Source organism: Monodelphis domestica, chromosome 1, assembly GCF_027887165.1.
Source record: "Monodelphis domestica isolate mMonDom1 chromosome 1, mMonDom1.pri, whole genome shotgun sequence".
Taxonomy (NCBI): Eukaryota; Metazoa; Chordata; class Mammalia; order Didelphimorphia; family Didelphidae; genus Monodelphis; species Monodelphis domestica.
The window spans coordinates 41850283-41856282 of NC_077227.1; positions in this window are offsets into that span (position 1 = coordinate 41850283).

Genomic DNA, 6000 nt, shown 5'->3' on the forward strand with positions numbered 1-6000 from the left:
CATCTCACTACCCTCCTCTGATTTCCACATTCAGGTTCTGCTCCATCAAACACTTTGGATACCTGCTTGACACATTCCTCTCCCATGTCTCATCTCACTCAGCTGAACCCCCTGTCCAGGCCATCTAAGATCACTTTCTAACTCCCAATTGTTTTTCCAATTTGATTCTGCAGACCTTAGCCTGCAGAGCCCCATCTTGCTGTTCATCCAATAAGAAGTATTTATTAAGCTCCTACTATGTGCTGAGCACTGTGCTTGGTTCTGGGGATATAAAAATAAGGAATACAAAACCCCTCCACAAAAAAAGCACAAAATTCTCAGCAATCTCAAGATGTTCCCTGCCACAAAAGCCCATTAGAAGCATATACACACAATATGGCAGCAAACAATGAATGTTTTCCCTTAGAAGAATCAAAATTGTTGATGACCCAAAGGCTAATAAAAAAAAAAAAACACTATGGTGGATATTGTCCCCAGAATGCCTTGCTTGCTGGAAGTTGTGTAAAAGATATCATCTAGGCTAGTGATGGTGAACATTTTAGAGACCAAGTGCCATGTCTTGCCCCCACCCAGAGATCCAGTCCTCCCCCAGACAGAGGAGGGAGAAAAGGAGAGAATAAACAGTTCCATTGGGCTGCTGTGCAGAGGGGCAGGGAGACATGGTGGAGCTTTTATAGACACACATCATTTAGTATGCTCCAGTCTCTAAGCTAAGCATCTTACAAATGTTATTTCATTTTGACCCTCACAACAACTCTAGAAGGTGAGTGCTATTATTTTAAAGATGAGGAAATTGAGGCAAAAAGAGATTAAGTGATACAACCTAGTTGCCTCAGAGATAAGAAGACAGGGGTTCCAGTCCCACCTCTGAAACAGGATTCACCTTTGTGACCCTGATGTCTCTCAGTGCCTTAGGTTCCTCTCGAAGATTTTAACTCACAGGGCAGTTGTTTGCTGACATTGGTGGGGGAAATTTGCTCACCAAGAGTTCCCTACACCAATGAAATTACAGATCTGGGGGAAAAGAGGAATATGCAGACCATTGTAAGAGGTGCTGTGAAAAGGGAGCAAAAAGATGAAAGAGCATCATAGATCTAGAAGAGTCACCTGGCTCAAGACTTTAATTTCACAGAGAAGGAAACTGAGGCCCAGAGAGGTTCAGTAAATTGTCCAAGATCAGGCAGGCAGGAAATAGTGGAATTCAAACCCACTCATTTCAAATGCAGCACCCCTTCCAATAGACCACATTGCTTGCCATTAAGGGAGTTGAGTATTTGGGGACAGAGTGTGACAATGGGCATGAACAATGCATACAGCTGTTTTGTACAAATGAGAATATGATTAAATGAATAGGAAAGATTGAACTAGGCTGATTTACTTCAAACTGGGACATTGGAAGGCTTCCTTGCAGAAACAAAATTTGAACTGTGCCTTGAAGAAAAGAATTCCATCAGGCAGAGATATGGAGAGAGTCTGTCTGATCATGCAACCCTAGAAGCTCTGAACTGGAAGAGTCTCAAAGTTTGGAGCAAAATCCCTTTCCATACATCCCTGACAGGTGGACGGACATTCAGCCTCTACTGGAAGAATTTTGTCAAGGATAATCTACACATGACCTCTGGAGATAACCCATTCCACTCTTGGACTAATCATTAGGAAGTTTTCCCTTATTTCAAGCTGAAATATCCCTCTCTGATTTTTACTGTTGCTTCTAGTTCTGCTTCTGGGACCAAGCAGAATAAATCTAATCTCTCTTCCTCATTATAGCCCTTTAAATTTAATAATAATAACAATGTAATAATGCCTAACAATTTTATAATCCCTAATATGTGCCAGTTCTGTGCTAAGGTTCTGTTCTAAGCACTTAACAAATATGATCTCATTTGATCCTCACAATAGCCCTAGGAGGTAGGTGCTATTATTATGCCATTGTATAATTGAGGAAATGGAGGTAAACAGATGTGAAATGATCTGCCCAGGTTCACACCGGAAATGACTGAAGCTTGATTTGAACTCAGATCTTCTTGATTCCAGCTTGCTGGTGACTTTAACTGTGCCACATAGCTGCCTCAATCAAATTAAATTAACCAAACATTTGTTAAGCAACTAAGTACCAGTAACCGTACTGGGAATCTAAAGATCACAACGAATCATGCCATTTCTTTAACTAAATCAGTCTCCTAGAGGTGATCTGTTCAGGAAAGTGTAGGGTGAGACTGTCCCTTCTTGTGTTTGTAAGATCATAGATTTAAAGCAGGAAGGGACCTTGCACATCATCAAGTCCAACCCCCTCATTTTACAGGGAAAAAAACCAAAGCCCAGAGAAATAAGTGACTTGCCCAGAATCACACAGAAGTCAGTGTCAGAGATGGGACTCAAATCCAGATCTCCTCCACTCTAAAACTAGAATCCTCTTCATTATGCCACCTTGTTCTAAATGCCATTCCTATTTTTTTTTTAGCTCTCATCACATATTAAGCTTTCAGTCCACTAAAACCCCTGGATATTTACCCATAAATTGTTGCCTGAATTTCAATATGCACTCGTGCAACAGTTCATTTTGGACTCCAGTGTAGGATTTCATATTCGTTGCTCTAAAATTCCCTCCTTTTTGGTTCAGCCCAGTGCTCTAAAGTGTTCATCTATTTTTGATCGTAGCTGTCACTGTCCTACTCTACATTATGCCACTGATAGATGCTTAAACTATGCTTTCATCCAAGTAATTGATCAACATTTTGAAAAGCCCAGGGCTGCTGTGGTAGGGCATCCCACTAAGGACCTTCTTCCAACGTCAGAATATCATTTAGATGTCCCTGTGGTACATCACATTGTGGTACTCCACATTGGCATAGGTATATTAACACAAATTCTTTTTTTTTAAAATATATTTTATTTGATCATTTCCAAGCATTATTCGTTAAAGACATAGATCATTTTCTTTTCCTCCCCCCCACCCCCCATAGCCGACGCGTAAGTCCACTGGGCATTACATGTTTTCTTGATTTGAACCCATTGCTTTGTTGATAATATTTGCATTAGAGTGCATTAACACAAATTCTGTTTGCGTCTTCCAATCAGTTCTAAATCTAGTCAATGCTTTTCCATGTTGTGCACAAGGATTTTGTGAAATGTTGTGCTAAAATCCAGAGATGGCATCTACCAGCCTGGTAGTTCTCTTGTACAAAATGGGGAGAAGTAGCTGTCCAAAGAGGCCATGCACACCATTCTCTGCCTGCTTCCTATCTGTGAGTAGTATGCTTATGGAAATTCATGATAATGTGCAATGGAGGAGCCCTGATCCCATTCAGTGTGCAGATATTCTGTGACTATTTACTGCCTTCTTACTTAGTGATTAAGAAAAAGCTTTTTAGTTGGCTGCTGAGCCAGAACTGAAACGTGCATTTAAGAGCCGTGAACAGTTACCCATAAAAGGATATCAGCTAATTCTGGCATTATCTGTTCTCCATGATCCCATGCTGGCTCTTGATGATTACCATTTCCCTTTCTCACAAACCATCCCTTTAATCAGGCATTCTAGAATTTTGTCAGCAATCCAAGTCAATTTAGCCCGATTAGAGTTTAGAAACTCTACCCTCTTTTCCTTTTTGAAAATCAGGACAAAATTTGTACTTGTCTAATTCTTCCCCTCCTCTCCCACGCTCCATGAAATCTCAAAGTTCACCAGCAGCAATTTGACAATCATATATCTGCAGGTTCTCTCAGTTCCCTGGGACTTAGCTTGTTCATGCCTGGTGACTTGAGCATCAAGGTGCTCATTTTTTCTTGGATTTCAACTCTGAGTTAATCATTTTTCTTTTATTCTTTCAAGCCCAAAGATCATTTTCCTCGGTAGAGAAACAATTGCGAAATGAGTTGAAGAATTCTATTTTATTTCTGTTATCATTATCCTACTTTGGTAGAGAAATAGATGCAACGTACGTTGAATAATTCTTCCTTATTTCTGTGGTCTGTTATCATTATGCACTGCCCTCTACCCCATATAGAGGATCTATCCCCCTTTTAAAAAAACCACAAAATCCTTCCTCATGCTCCCTAATGTAGTAAAAAAAAGGCCCTTTTTGTGATTGTTATTTTTATATAACAAGATAGCTTTCTAGCAAGAGCCTATCTATTCCCTTTCTTGAACCCTGAAATCAACTCTCCAGAAATCTAGTGTTTGGAGGGAGGACTTGGTTATTGGATTAGTAGAGTGAAGCAGGGAGAGGCATCAAAGATAACTCCAAGTTTTAAACCCTTTAAGAACTACTGGCTGGACCTTGTTGAAGAATCCCTCTTAAAGATCTAGGGTGAAAAGCAAGAATGTACAGAGAATATGCCCCCTAACTTATAGCTAGTGAAACTTCACAGCTCCCCCTGAGGTGTTCCAACACCTTTCCTAGAAAGGAAAGGACAAGCTCTTTTGATGGTGGCAAAGTGCTGGAAACAAAGGGGACACTCATCAATTGGGAAATGGCTGAACAAATTATGGTAAATAGATATAAAAGAATGATTTTATAGATAAAATATTTTATCTATATATATATTATATATTATAAAAAATTTTTATAGATAAAAAAGAATAAAAGATACAAAATGAAAAAAGAAACCGTTTCAGAGAAACCTGAGAAGGCCTTATGAACTGATACAGAATGAAGTTAGTAGGATCAGAAGAATAATGTCTCCCATGACGTTTGCATTGTATGAGCAATTCTGAAAGACAAGAAATATGATCAATGCAGAGTACTGATGATGAAGACTACTCTTTGTCTCTTGACTGAGAGATACTGGACTCAAAAATGTAGAGTGAGGGGCATATTTTTGGACTTGACCAATGTGGGAAGTTGTATTACTTTAACTAAGCTTATTTATTATGAGGGTTGCCATTTTCATTTTCCCCCCAGTGGGTGGTCGGAATTTGAGAGGGGGAAATGCTTGATAATTGTTAAATTTTAATAAAAAAAAAAAGAAAGGAGAGAGCTATCTCAGATACAACCAAATTTGGTGACTCAGAGATAGAATTAAGAAAAGAAGTCAAGGTACTGAGGTACATCTTTACTTCTTTTAATTAAATATAGTAGAAAGAACAATGGGTTTGGAATATTAGGAACTGAGTTCAAATCCCACATCTGTCACTTATTTCCTTGGAAAATCTATCTGACCCTATTTTCCTATTCTGTAAAATAAAGGGGATGGTTTTCAAGGTTCCTTCTTGGCCTGAATATATGGGTTTTTTGATTCTTGAATCTGTTTTTATCAAGTGTCATTTATTAGTGGAATATCCAAGACATCTTCATTTTATAGTTGAGAAAAGAGGTTAATTGACTCGCCCAGGGTCACATAGCTCATAAATGTTAGAGACAGGATTTGAATTCAGTTTTCCTAACTTCAGGTCTAGGACCATATCCTCTGCATAAACTAGCTGCCTACTCCCTATATGACTTCGGATAAGCCACTCATATACTCTGGGCTTCAGTTTCTACATCTATAAAATGAGGGAGGTGGGTAGCCTTCCAACTCTAAATCTGTTATTCTATAACACCCCCTTTTCCCCTATGGAAATACCAATTCTTAGAGTTGGAAGTTAATCCAGATATCATTAAGTCCATCTTCCAATCAAAGCAGGAATTCTGTTTACATCCTACCCAACAAGAGGCAAAAACACAAATGGATACTCAATAATTGTCACCAGAAGACTTTACCTAAAATGTTTCCCTCCCCCAGGACTAGTCTATCACACTGCATACAGCAGGTAGTTAATAAATGTTTATTATTTGTTGATGGGTGGGAAGAGAATAAGAGTATAAGTATTTATTAAGCACCCACTGTTTGCGAGACACTGCTAAGTGCTTTACAAGTATTATCTTGTTTGACTCTGATAAATCTGTAGAGAACAGTAAGCAAGGGGATCTCCCATGAATCTAGTCTCATTTAAAATTATGATACATGATCAGGAACAAGAAGTCATCAGTGAAATCTGTTTGTGGGGAAATGCCATAGAAG